At 42.8% G+C, this 14,271-nt stretch overlaps 1 protein-coding gene across 2 annotated transcripts in view; it reads right to left on the reverse strand.

The window, feature by feature from the left end:
• The window catches only part of LPIN2 (lipin 2), a 50,426-nt gene extending 40,970 nt beyond the window's left edge, over nucleotides 1–9,456 (reverse strand). The window contains exon 1 of one of the 2 annotated variants that reach the window (XM_066623939.1): nucleotides 9,377–9,456. The gene's annotated coding sequence lies outside the window, so the exon portion shown is untranslated. Of the gene's footprint in view, nucleotides 1–1,633; nucleotides 1,702–9,376 lie in introns of those variants that run through there. The other variant, XM_066623940.1, reaches the window with a different exon arrangement.
• Between the last annotated feature and the right edge of the window lie 4,815 nt (nucleotides 9,457–14,271).

Genomic DNA, 14,271 nt, shown 5'->3' on the forward strand with positions numbered 1-14,271 from the left:
CTTGTGGATGTTATCACTTTGCACTGGTGAAGGGAGGGGCTGAGTAAAGCACCTTTCTAAGAGCTTGGAGGAAGACTGATTCATGGATTGTCTTCTTAATGACTCTTATCTTACATCACAAAGGTCAGCAAGGCTGTTTTTAAATCACAGGAGCAAAGAAACTTTGTTTTTTAAATTGATTTGCTATATTGCATTTTTTTGCCACCCACATGAGTGCTTGGAACAGAACCCACACGAATAATGAGGCTCAACCTGTATTAGCTTTTAGAGCTGGTCCTGCCTTATAGCTTAAATTGGACTCACTTTTCACACACAAAGGCTGTGCAAAAAACATTCAAAACATAACATTTAAGTGAAATACAAGGTATTTTTCCCTTTCCTGCAAATATTAACCTTCTAAATAGGTTGAATAGGTCCATTTACCCTTGCTAAGTTATGATACCTCTGAGTGTGAACAATTATTTTCAAAAACTCTTTAAGCATACTTAAGGCATAAGAAACCAAAGAGCAGAAATAAATCACAAGCTCCACTGCTTATCAGCAAGGACTGCTATCTTATCAAGAAAACACATACCAAGAATGGCACACTTCACTGATGTTGAACAAGAGTTCCAAGAAAACTAGTAAATATTTTCTTTGCAACAAGTACAAAATTGTCCTTCCTGCTTGTCAGAGTACAAAGCCCTTCTTACAGACACCCTAATACCAGCATTCTGTCTCGAAGACCCATAGCATGTGAATTTTCACAAATGCATATATGCATGATATCACAGCAATTAGAAGATTCTCTGCACCTCCTAGCTAGGATTCAAGTTGGTTGCAAGGCCACTGGACACAAGATGATGTGTAACAGCTATATCCCACCATTCCTTGAAGGCCCCCAAGACGATTAATGTGGTTTTTCCTTCAACAACGCATTGAGCCACGTGGTACAAGAATAATGCTTTATATAACTTTGGTTCTGGTACCTTAAGAATACCAACTGTATAGAAATCAACCTATTCCTGCTAGGATGATGGCCTATCACACAATGTTCCCTCTAATTTCCCCCCCCCCCCCACTGTGCAGAACAGTTAACAATCTATAACCACTCTATAATCTACATAGAGTCTATAACCACTATAGTCTATAACCACTGCCATCTTAAAATGGACAATGGCCAGTCTGACCACTAGGTAGCAAGTGAGGTACTGCCGAAAAATCACAACTAAGATGAGGAGGTGCCATGTTTAAATGTTTATCAGGCAAAATAAAAGACCTGAGTAATCAGTACGAAGTTTGCTTTTTAATAAATGAAACAGTTACATTTAAATATAGGTTATAAGTCTAAAAACCAGCCTGATGATTCACATACTGGTGACTTCCTGGTGTGCGTATAGCATCAAGTGATTATCAATATTATTTTCTACAATACACAGGGGTTAAAAATATTAAATACTTTTTCTATCTTTCACAGAATAAAATTTTATATGATATTACTATTAGACCACTAGAAAGAATTTTCTCAAAGACAAGAGACATTTCTGCTTATGTAATCTTAAATATTATTCTTTTCCACCACCATTCTACATACTACACTCATTGTTTACCGATTCAGCTAAATACCCTATTAAGAACAATATATCGTTCTTACCTATGCAATACCTGCTTTGGATGAAGTGACCCTTTTGCTAAACGGTTTTAGCACTCCACAGTTTTCTTGCTTCCTTACAAAGCAGCTGCAGAATTTAGCAGGAACTAATCTTTAAAAAGCAGCATGCAGAAACGTCGCTGCATGAACTGTCATAACCGTCTCTTACTGCAAGAGATAACTGACATGATGCCACTCAACTTCTGTTCGTAGTGATAGTGAATAACATTGTATCACACAGCTCATGTATTAGTTTCAGTTCTTTTTATGCTAGCATGTTTTCTCTACCTGAAATCTGAAAAATTAATAGTTCCAGAATTTCTGTATTCCATGTTTTTTTAGAACTTGCAGAATAGCCTTGAGTCAGCAGGAAGGTGAAAAGAAAAAGCGTTTCATTCCAAGATATTCACTGCATGCCTCTGCGTATGGAAACAGAAAAGGGAAAGCTGTCCTTCTACAACTGGCTTTCCTTACCATTTTTTAAATCCTAGGTCAGCCCCCCCCCCTTTTTTTAACCAACTTGGACTTTATCCCAAAAGGAGAGGTGGGGAAAGGGAGCAGGGGTGCAATGATACTGGAAGGGCAACATGAATGCTTGCCAGTGCTCAGGGTGACCAGATACAATGGAGGACATAGAGTTCCTGTACATTTAACCAATGTATAGAAAAGGGAATTTTGGCAGGTACAACTTTTTAAATCCTTTCATGTTGAGCTGTACCTCCCAAAATTCCCTTTTCTATACAATGGTTAAAGGTATAGGCACTCTGTTCTTCACTGTATCTGGTCATCCTGCCAGCACTGGTATGTCAACAATGGTACACAAGTGTGCATCAAAAGCACAGAAACCAAGGAGTAGAGCACTAGCACAGAACAACAGGGGGTCAACCCAGGGTTAGATGAGAGATCTGGTCTGGCTGGAACAAGAATGCAGAAAAGCAGCAGGCATTCCTCTAATGTACAAAAGAAGAACAGGCAGACAGGCTGATATATAGACACATCTACTGTAGAAGAAAACTGGGCAGCTATACCAGCAAGGACAGAGTCTGGTTGTTGTCCAGACAAGGACTCAGACCTGAACTGGAAGCATTTCTAGCTGGACCTGCTAAGAAGGAAGCCATCTGCTATCTGGGGAGAAGAAACCATGCTGAGACCTGAGAGGACAATTTCATCCACTATGTTAACCTTAAGTGGTTCACCAGTCCAGTAGGCAGATTAGGAGGCTACTGCCACAAAGACACAATCTTTACAACGTAGAAAAGGTGAAGCAAATGCTAAACATTCTGGCACCCTTTTAAAGCATCCGTAGGCAAGAGGCAAGTAAGAAGTGGTCTTTTTTCTTTGGACAGCTTTGCAATAGCAGAATGGAGACAGAAATGGAAGATATTCCATTACCTCTCTGTTAAGTTAATTAGACTTGTGCTTGGTATGCCTCGTGTTAAGGGGGTACAAAAATGGACTTTTAATATTGCATGTAAGTTACGTTGTCTTAATTTCCAGAGGTGTTTTCTTCTTTGCATTTATGTGTTCATAGGTGAACCATGTCTCAATAATATTGGGCTGAATTGGTATACCTTGAGTGCAAGGTTGATCAAAATTTACTGTAATGTTACGTACTTTAGTACTCTAGTAAAGTGGGGGGGGGGGCGGAACAGGGGAATGAGCCCTCAGACTGAAATTTTTCTTGAAAACATGTGCATATTCTGTAACACTTTCCTTCTCATCTTTCAATTGATTTATCTGTCCATAACACTCCTGCTCTGAAACTTTTGATCTCATTTTCTAAACTTGGAGAGATGATCACCATTTTCCATCACTGACACTACTGAGCATGCCAACAACCCTATCTCGGGTACCAGCAATGTGGGAAAGAGTTTGGTGTTCTCCCACCATCACGCAAGCATGCTGGATGCTACTACACCTCTTGCCAGTGGACAGCTCACAAATTTATTTATTTATTTATTTGTAGAATTTAAATCCCGCCTTTCCACTCCAGAAAGGAGCACTCAAATGCAACAAAAACAAATTACTACAGAACCTGTTCTTTGCTTTAAATAGGCAGTGGGTAGACCCAGTAATGGTAGAGAAGACCATACTTTGCACTAGTTTACAGTGCACAATCGAATGCTTCCTCATAAACAAACTTTCAGGGGGTTTATACGCAGGCCTAAATAAGTTATCAATAAGTTTCAAAATCTTATACCATCAGAGGCAGAATACACAACAATAAAAGTATATCAACTGTACTTGCTAAGCTTCTCATTCTCTGGGACAAAACTGTAGAGTAAATTGATACATTAAACAACTCAACTGACTGTCTGAAACAAGCTGGGCTGAAACATGGGGTAGGTCTCTCGAGCATATTTTCTTCCTGTGAAATACGTGCGTGTGCCTGCACACACCCCGCCTTTAGGCATCTTTCAAAGGATGTGTGGTGATATGTTCTACCTACCTGCTTTCTACCTAGACCCATGGAAGTTTCATAAGGATGCTTTCAAAATGTCTTAAGCCAACTCTCTCAAACCACATCTGTACCTATTTTGTGTTGTGCAGACCAAGGAGGATGTCTCCAGGATGTGACATCTGATGCTATGTCTGTTTAATCAGGAATTAGTTCCACTAGGTTTACATCCTGGTCAATTGGCTAGTCAAATATTGACAGTTGACCTCCAATTATCTGACCATGGCTTCAAGAGATTGTATCAAGAATGTCACTGTGTTACAGTGGCAGTTTACCTGTTTTATTTCATTACAGTAACAGTAAACAACCTTGTGAAAATTGTGACTCCTACTTTGCTTTACTTTTTTAATTTATTTTTTCATTGCAACTGTGGGTTGACTTCAGATTTTCATAACTATCAATATGTCTCAGATTTTAGATACAACGTACATAATGTGACTGAGAACGCTATCCCTGTCACTAGGAGATAACCCTAAAACTGGAGAAAAACAGGATTGTGGTACTGAAGGTAAATAATGATCAGAATCCTGCAGGCTGAGAATGGATCTTGTGAAACAAAATTACCATACAGCTCACAGCAAGCAATGACACCCAGTACTAAAGGTCACATTGTAAAGAAAAATCAGCATAATTCAGGCATCATTTTTTATCCAAACACATAGTACTATAAAGTAACAACTACATTTTGACTCAGACATGAACAGTAGTCAGTCACTCAAGAGCTAAGGCTACAGAAGACAGGCTGTCTTTAAAAAATAAAAAAAAGTTTCCTAACCTGAAGATCCTGTAGGTTCAAATACATTCATTATCTTCAAAGTAATTTCCTCTGAGAAGGAACAATTCTCAATATGTTGTTTCCTTGGGGCAAAAAGGTTTTGCATTTCTTTGTTTGCATTTTGCACTCATGTCTGTCTTACCCACAGGTACAGGAACTTCATTAAAATATTCCCCAACAGAATCTCTTCATGATCTGCTTCCCTCATTATAGTGAGAGAAAATGGTATGGTAGACAGCAAAACAATGGGAACTACACTCAAAAGAACGAGACTTCTAAAATATTTTGCTCATATCTTTTCACTTCTGTTTCTATTGCCCGCCCTTCCCATTCTTGTATTTATCTCCAGGCCTCTTCTCCTTGTCTAGAATGACTCCACCTACAGTAATCATTGACCTTCATGAAAGTGTGCACATACAGAGAGAGGTGTAAGGGCTTGACTTTGTCCCTCTGCAACTTTGTGCAGGCAACAGATAGGCTCACCACTCTAAGGAATCAGCATTGCTTAAGGAGACTACTGAAAGCAATCCTCAGAATTTTAATAGGGCTTTCAAGAATTTCCAGCATTATACCAAGAGGGGGAGGGAAGCTCAGGGAATAACTTCAGAGTTGTAAGACAAGGTTTATCAGCTCTGATATTTCTCATCTCCATATATTGCTGTTAACAACCCAGTTTGGGAACTGCAACTCTTTCTGATGTCATCTTCTAGACCAGGGGTGTCCAAACTTTTTGGCAGGAGGGCCACATCATCTCTCTGACACTGTGTCGGGGGCCGGGGAAAAAAAGAATTTTACATTTAAATTTGAATAAATGTATATAAATGACTATTCTAGAGATGGAACTTATATGAATGAATGAAGGTCTCGGCAATAGCTCAAGCCCTATAAAGGTCCTTGCACAAAGTAAGGCTGGCCTTTGCTTCGCTGCTGCATCACAGACATGAAACAGCAAGCAGTGGAGGGAGCCCTCGTCCTACAGCTCATGTGAGAGGTCAAACAGTAGCCATCACACTGAGAGCAGTTGTGTCGGGCCTTCCGGCAAGCCTCCGGAGGGCCAGAGGCTCATTGCAGACTGGGGGCTCCCTGTGGGCCAGACTGGGTGTCCTCGAGGGCCGCAAATGGCCCCTGGGCACATGGCTCATTGCAGACTGGGGGCTCCCTGCGGGCTGGATTGGGCTTCCTCGAGGACATTCCTCGCAAATGGCCCCTGGGCCAGTGTTTGGGTACCCCTGTTCTAGACTGAGCACTAGAGTAGACAGAAACAAAGACTAACTGAAATAATCTATACCAGTGATTCTCAAACTGTGGGTTGGGACTTACTAGGTGGGTCACAAGCCAATTTCAGGTGGGTCCCCATTCATTTCAATACTTTATTTTAATATATTAGACTTGATACTACCATGGTATGGGAAATATCACAGATCTGTACTTTTAACACGCTACTATGAAGATGCTTTTAACAATGATAGTAAATGAGACTTACTCCTGAGTAAGTGTGGGTAGGACTGCAGCCTAGGATTGTTAAAAAATTTTCCTGTCTGATGATGTCACTTCTGGTCATGACATCACTTCTGGTGGGTCCTGACAGATTCTCATTCTAAAAAGTGAGTCCTGGTGCTAAAGGAGTAAGAACCACTCATCTATACAGAAGTTGATCAAACCTCAAAATTGAGGCCCCAATTCACTGGAATCTATTTATAAAACTTTTTGAAAAGGTTATATGAATACATTGTCTTATAATATATAATTAGAATGTGTTCTATTTATTCTATAATGAGCTGTTTAAGCTGCAACGCATTTTAAAATCACCACATATTGGCGATTATCTGCTTTTTAAACAAAAAGCATTTTAACAATAGAAATTTAAAAGTCTGACTTTTTAAATCAATTTTTTTCCACCTGGATATTAACACATACCAAGTACATTAACAAGTACAAACATACCCCCAACAGACTGATTAATCTATTTATTCACAGGATATGTTGAACATACACATCCTATGGTAAGGGACACACACAGATCATCTGACTATGGAGTCTCAAACTAACATGTGGAGCAATACAGTACTTTTAAAAATCTCTCCAGGTTGAAAAGTATATTTTATAATATTTCTTTTTACAGTTTATATAACTTAGAATGCTATACAGGATAGCATTTGCAAGTTATAAACTAGGTATGTGTCAGATTTTTATGGGGCTCCGCACCATGGTCTGATGCTAATGTTACATTGAATAACAGAGATGAAGGCCACATCTAAAAGATGAGGGTGTGTATACATTTTTTAGAAAAAAACAGAATGCAAAACAAATGAGACCTACCTGGTTTGTTCTAAAACAAACACAACAATGCACAAATTGATTTAAATTACTGTGAATTGGTTCATTTTCAAAACTGTATTCACTATCCATTTGTTTTCGAAGTTTTAAAATGTGTTTTCTTACAAACACTAAGGCTTTCACGACTGGTGTTCATGACATTGAAATGAACAATGTTCGGGACTGATAGCCTGCAGTCGAAAAAAGCTGTTCTCACCTAACATTTTGCCTACTACTTTGGTAGGCATTTTCAAAAGACAAAGCTACAGCAAATAGCTCTTTAAACTACCCAGTATAACTGATGCTCTGATCTTAAAGTCCTAAGAACCTATGTTCTACCTCAATTCTTAAAGTCCTGGATACTTGTATTTTTGAGAGTTGGTTAATAGGCTCTGTGATTGGCTAAGGACGCAAGAGATCCTCTGTCTATGGCAGGAGTATATCAAGTCCCATGTAGTTCTCAGCAGGTATACATTGGCACCACTATGAGTATAAAAACAAGGATAGTAGAACATGAGATACTGCCAGTTAAGCTGAAAAATCAGCCATTGAGGAGCATGTAGTTGAGACTGGGAACAGTCTGGATTTTAAGAGAACACAGGCATTGTCCGCTGCCAGCCATTTTCACACTTGGATTTATAGAAAGGCCACAGAGACTTATAAACAATGAAAAAAAAAAACAACACGAACAGGCGAGAAGTGACATTTAGTGTAAATGACTCTTGGTTACCAGCAACAAGTTGTTGGCAACCTTCAGTCTCGAAAGACTATGGTACTGTGCTCTGAAAGGTGGTTCTGGAACAGCATCTAGTGTGGCTGAAAAGGCCAATTCAAGAGTGACAATCCCTTCCACACTGGGAGCAAGTGCAGTCTAAATACAAGTATCTGGGAGTTTGAAGAGCTATTTGGTTTGAAAATGCCTATCAAAATAGTAGGCAAAACATTAGGTGAGAACAGTTTATTCAACTGTGGCTCATCAGCCTGAACACTGTTCATTTCAATTTTGTGATTTCTTACATTTAATGGTAGTTTTTACTGCCACCTGTTTCAGCAGAAGCTAAGACTACTGCTTAAAGAAAGAGTTTAAAACAAAAAAATAACCCATGAACAATTCCAGATCCTTTGAATGGGGGAGGACTGATTAGGACCCAAAACAAGTTAACAGACAAAACAAAAACAAAGTGGTTCCAACACAGTTTTGGGAAAGCACACAGTCACTCAAAAAGCCAAAATTGTGCTAATGCAAGCAATACACACCCATTAAAGCCAAAGAAACCAACGTTACAGTATTACTGTTTAAAACCAATTTAAGCCAACAGGTATTTCAACAGCTATGCAAGATTGTGGGCAGAGGTTGCCACAAGTCCACAAACCAAAGCCTTCTTCTCTGATGTCCACTATAATTAAAAACCATCACAGTTGTCTCCAAAGGAGTTTGAGCATCACAGTGAAGGCTACAACATACAAATAGTTGAACGTGTGTGGCTGGCATTACCAATGCACCCCCTTCCCCATTACAAGGCATCCCAGTTGGTATTCACTGTGGACTAGAGTTGCTCTCTGCCCTCCCCCCCCCCTTGGGCTAAATGGGTTATGATAAGAGGATCCAGGGTTGTGATCCAGGGTTGTGGATAAACAGGGTTGGGTTGCAGGAAGAGGGTCCAGGGTTGTGGACAAAAAGGGTTATGGAAAGAGCATCCAGGGTTGGGTTGTGGGAAGAGGATCCAGGGTTGGGGATAAGCAGGGCTGTGGGAAGAGGGTCCAGGTGTTCGAGGGAGCCTCCAAGAAAGGGGCATCGCTGGCATCCCCAGGCAGGGGCCCTTGATTCCTCTTTCCCGGTTCCTGCCAGAGGTACTGGTCTAGGGATGGCGTGGGGGGGGGGCACACCAAGAATCGAAGGCAGAGCAACGCGGGCCCCGATGCTGTGCGTGCCTACCGGAAAGCAAGTCCACTGATCTCAACGGGGCTCCCCCCAATCAGCGCCCAGGGCTGAAGCTGCAGAGACAGCGAAGGGGAGGCTGCCCGGGCGAGGTACCGGGTGCCCAGTGATGCTGGAGGAGGGGGCAGGGTGCCTGGCTGGCGCCCAGGGAGAGGACTGAGGGATGGAGCGGAGCCTGGGACGGCCACCGCGGAGGGGGGAGGACGAGGCTCTCCCCGGAGCAAGGAAAGGAGACGGTGCGCCTTCTGCCTGCCCTACCTTTGGCTCCTCAGCCGGACGGACCCAGGAGAGAGGCGCGCTCCCGCTGCCCTGCCAGGAGGACCAGCCGCCGGCCGCTGGAGCCACCCGTTGAATGAGCGGGAGGGAGGGAGAGCCAGCCGGCCTGCGCGCATCTCGGGGAGGGAGGAGAGATGACGCAGGCAGGCAGGCAAGCGCGCGCTCGGCGGAAATTCCCGCTCCTCCCCCGACCTCTCCGCCTAAGTCGAGCCACCAACGGGAAGGGGGGGAGCAGAGAGAAAAGTGAGGCGCACGTGACCCGAGGAGGCCACGTTCGTTCCCCGAGCGCGCCAGCGTTCCAGTCTGCGGCTGCTGGAGCGGGGAGGAGCGTTGGGGCGCTGGAGCTGCGGTGCGCCCGGCTGCTGAAGGGCTCTCTGCTGCATGCGTGACGTGCGTGGCCACCCTGCTCTGGCCAGGCCAGCGGGTTGGGGGAGGGCTGCAGTCCCGGCCACACTTCCCTGGGAGTAAGCCCTCTTGACTGTCATGGGCCTTACCCCTGAGTAGACATGCCTCGGACTTCCCTCCAGTGCCTTCCTCCGGTCTCCGTGCCCAGCACCGTGTCTTTCCCAGTGGCTGTTCGCTTAGGGCTCCTTCTGCATCTTGTGTAGGTGGGGATCCCTTTTGGGAACTGGGAGCCAGTTAGAGCCCAATCCTGTGCCTGTCCACCCGGAAATAAGGCCCATGACAGTCAAGGGGGCTTACTCCCAGGGAAGTGGACAAGGATTGCCGCCTCAGAACGCAATCCCATACCTGTCTACTCAAAAGTAAGGCCCATTATAGCCAGTGGAGCTTACTCCCAGGAAAATGGGGTTAGGATTGCAGCCTCAGAGTCCAATCCTATGTCTGTCTACTCAGAAGTAAATCCCATTATAGTCAAGGGAACTTACTTCCAGGGAAGTGGGAACAGGATTGCAGCCTTAGTTATTTGAATTTCTCTGTAAACTGCTTTGTTAATTTTTTGTGTTGCAAAGTGCTGTATAAAAATTCTTAATAATAATTTGCCCTGTGTGTGCTCTCATAGTATCTTTACATGTGAGGCAGAAGAGAGTCACTGACTCCTGAATCTGTGCACATTATATGCTTTTTGGCTATAAACGTATCATAGGGACCAATTTATTATTATTGCGTACATGTATGCAACGCACCACTTTTTTTTCATTGTTGGCTGTATTCTCTGTGTTCTCTCTGTTGCGTATGGTGACATCCTGAAATCAGTGGTTGATAAAGTGGGCTGGAAAGGCCTGGTTGGTTACTGAGTAAGGGTGTGCAACAGCCATTGCAGTGTTGTGCCAGACAATGCACATAATATGCTTCATGATTACAGTGACGTAAAGACCCACAGAGTCAGACCCCTGGACAAGATTTCCAGTCTCATAAGATCTGTCTATAAGTAGAGGTTTTTGTTTCTGATGAGTAAGATAGGTTGACAGCCTAAGGGCATAATCGCAAGCAGGTCTACTCAGAAGTAAGTCCTATTGTGTTCAATGGGACTTACTCCCAGGAAAGTGAGATTAAGATTACAGTCTTAGTCTGTGTTTCTCAAACTGTGGGTCAAGATGCACTAGGTGGGTTGCAAACGAATTTCAGGTGGGTCCCCATCCATTTCAATATTTTATTTTTAATATATTAGACTTGATGCTACCATGGTATGTGACTGCATTTGAGGAAATGTTACAGATCTGTACTTTTAACAGGCTACTGTGTATATGCTTTAAACAATGATAGTAAATGGGACTTACTCCTGGGTAAGTGTGGATAGGAGTGCAGACTAGGATTGTTAAAAATGTCCAGCTTGACATCACTTCCAGTGGGTCCTGACAGAGTCTCATTCTAAAAAGTGAGTCACTGTGCTAAAATATTGAGAAGCATTGGCTTAAGTCTTACAGGACACAATAGGCTAACTTCTGAATACAGTAAATATCACTGTTTTCAAACATCTCTACCCATAAGCAAGATGTCCAGAGAAATGTGGTGTGTATCCTATAGGGAGAGAGATTCAAATGCTCTCATTGCCAGAAGCTGTACCATCTGTGTCAGGCATTGGTCTTCTTCTCCTGTAAGGTCTCTAGTGCATATGAAACATTAAGTGAGTATTGTGGTGGCTATCTGCCTCCATGCTTGCCAGTTGCCACCTCTCTCTGCAGCAGCACAATACAGAGATCAGGGCATTTCTTCTGTTCATTGTAACCTGTTTGTACTTTCAAATAACACATGGAAAAGGGGAGCTGAGGTAAGTCACTGTACCCTACTTAAAAGTGGCCTCAACAGAGCAACTGCTATGAGAACAAAACAAGTCCCTCCAAGTGACCCACTACTTTAGCAAAGCTATTCTTGAACTGGCTTGACTTCTACTTATGTTCTCCACCACCTGGTGCCCAATACAAATGTGTCGTCCTGCCCACCTCCCTTTCTTGTCTAATAGCTTGCAAACCATCTGTGCAAGGACTCTGTTCTTTCCTGTTTCCACCCTGAGGTGAATGCCTGTAATAGTCTTGCACTAGATTGGGAAACAGATATGTCAGTCAGCCATAAAACTTCCACAATCATGTATAGCTGGAATGATCATTTTATTAGGTATAAAGAATTTCAGTTTGTGGTAATCATATTTTGACATACTGTATACAATAGTACCTCCTCAGCCAGTGGAAGATGCATATTCTAACTAGTGGTATGCCAAAATGAGAGGTGTATTCTAGCTAGCATGGGGCCAACTGCTTGCTTCCATGAAATGCTTTGGGATAGGAAATAGCAGGCAAGCAGTCTACCCTAGATGCCTTCTTCAACAAGAAGTTCCCAATTATGACTCACAATCTGGCTCGGCCTCTTACTTGTGTAAGTAAGCCTCTTACTTGAGTAGCTCCCAAGAGACCCAACATGGACTTCAGGATACGGCGGAGCAGCGTTCAGCCAATCCTACCCCCTGACCATGGTCAGTCCTGACCATTCATGGGATGGTGTCATGCAAACACATGCAGGAACTATGATGAAAACACTCAGTACTAATCTGAGAGTCACATACGTCACTGGGAAAACAAGAACAATATATTCAACCGTTGTAAACTTGTCCTTAGTTAATATTAACATAGCAAGAAATAAAGTCCATTGTCTTATCAATACCTCTGTATGCTATGCCTATGTTATGCTCTGTTATGCGAACACCCTTTCCCTAGATTAGCTGGTGAACAGTTAGTCATAAAACCACTTCTATTCTCACACACACGCACACTGCTCACATTCATGCTGATACACAGATTGATTTCATAGCACTATTAGAAAATAACAGGTGGTATAATTCCTTAGTAATGTTGACACAGCCTTCCCCATTTTCTTTACATTCATGTGACAGTATTGCTGTAATCACAGTGCAGAAGTGGGTGTTCCCTCCTTCCTCAGAGCCTGAAGTAATAGAAAGAAAGTCAACAGTCCTGACAAAACCCTCTCTCTTTCATTTTGGAATAAGAGATCATATAAGCAACAGCAGGGCTTTTATTTCTAATGGGTGGAGTTCAGAGTTCAATAGAGAAACATGAGCAAACTTGGTGCAATTCTGTACACTCTTTCCTAATGTGGGGTCATCCCCTCTTTGTGATTGTGTTGTTTAAGTTGTAATGCTGGAGCCCTTTCTTGTCTGATGTGCAGGAGATCCGATATATGGACAAAGTGTTGTTGGCATCCTTCAGTTTCAGAAAACTATGGTATAGCACTCTGAATGGTGGTTCTGGAACAGAGTGTCCTGTCCAGTGTGCGAAGCCTGGGTAAAGCAGATATGGAGGATAGACTCTTTCCCATGCAGCAAATCCCCCCTCTCCATGTTGCTGAAATGGTCCAATGGAAAGGCAGAAGCCAATACGGTTGGTTCCAGTGGCATCACAGGAGTTGCCAGAACATGACTGTGTTCAACCAGGAACTGCCTCAGGGGCTTCAGATTTTGCCTCGAGGTTGACTCCTGAAGCCTTTTCCATAACTGGATGTAGCCACAAGGAAGTGGAGGTTTGGGATCAGAGTTTTCCTTCTCTCAGATGAACTGCCTTCCCAGGATGACGAGTCCCATCTACCCGGTGGCTGTTTAGTTGCCTCTTACGACAAGCACAGCCAAACTGAGGGCCTATTCTTATCCCCAGTCCCCAGGGGACAAAGTGTGATTCTGTCATTACTGCATTCACAGTTGTCCCTGCTGCAGAGCTTGGAAAGGCAAAGTACATCACACCTCTAATTTTGAAGATGCAACATGACTCAGGATCATAAGAGTGAAATTGGAAGGTATACTGTATTACTTTCAACCTAAGGTATGTCCTTGATCTGTTCACCTGCAATATGGATGAATCTAATTAGAGAAAGTGTTTTATTAAACACCGTGTTTGCTGCACAGTGTTCAATTATTTTCAAATCACAGAACAACTTCACTACAACCTTCATTGGTAAATCATTAGCACTACTTACGTGTAACTGGGTTAAGATATTCGGTCTCCAAAATCCAAGTCCTCTCTCTTGTATTATCAACTTACTGTTGACAATGATTATTTATGCACTATCAAATGAAGTAGTAACATCAGTCGAATTCAGTGTTGGCTTCAGGCTCAGGGAAGTCCTTGGATGAAATGCTGTCAGTGCCCCCACCTCTTCCTTGCTGCAGTCACTACTGCCCATTCGCTCATCTGCTCCCTTGTGCCCCACTAAATAACACCACCCAGAGGGATAGCAAAAAACATTGCTCCTTTTCTTTGCTCCTGTTGCTGCTCACTCTCTCAGAAAAGACAGCGACAGTGAGGAAAAGGAGCTCCAGAGTGGTCAGCAGTTGTCATAGACCAATAATGCCATCCCTTGAGGCTGATCCTGGTTATATTGCCCCTGATTTGGGTCTATATGGTCATAGAGAG

This window comes from Tiliqua scincoides, chromosome 4, assembly GCF_035046505.1.
Source record: "Tiliqua scincoides isolate rTilSci1 chromosome 4, rTilSci1.hap2, whole genome shotgun sequence".
NCBI classification, from domain to species: domain Eukaryota; kingdom Metazoa; phylum Chordata; class Lepidosauria; order Squamata; family Scincidae; genus Tiliqua; species Tiliqua scincoides.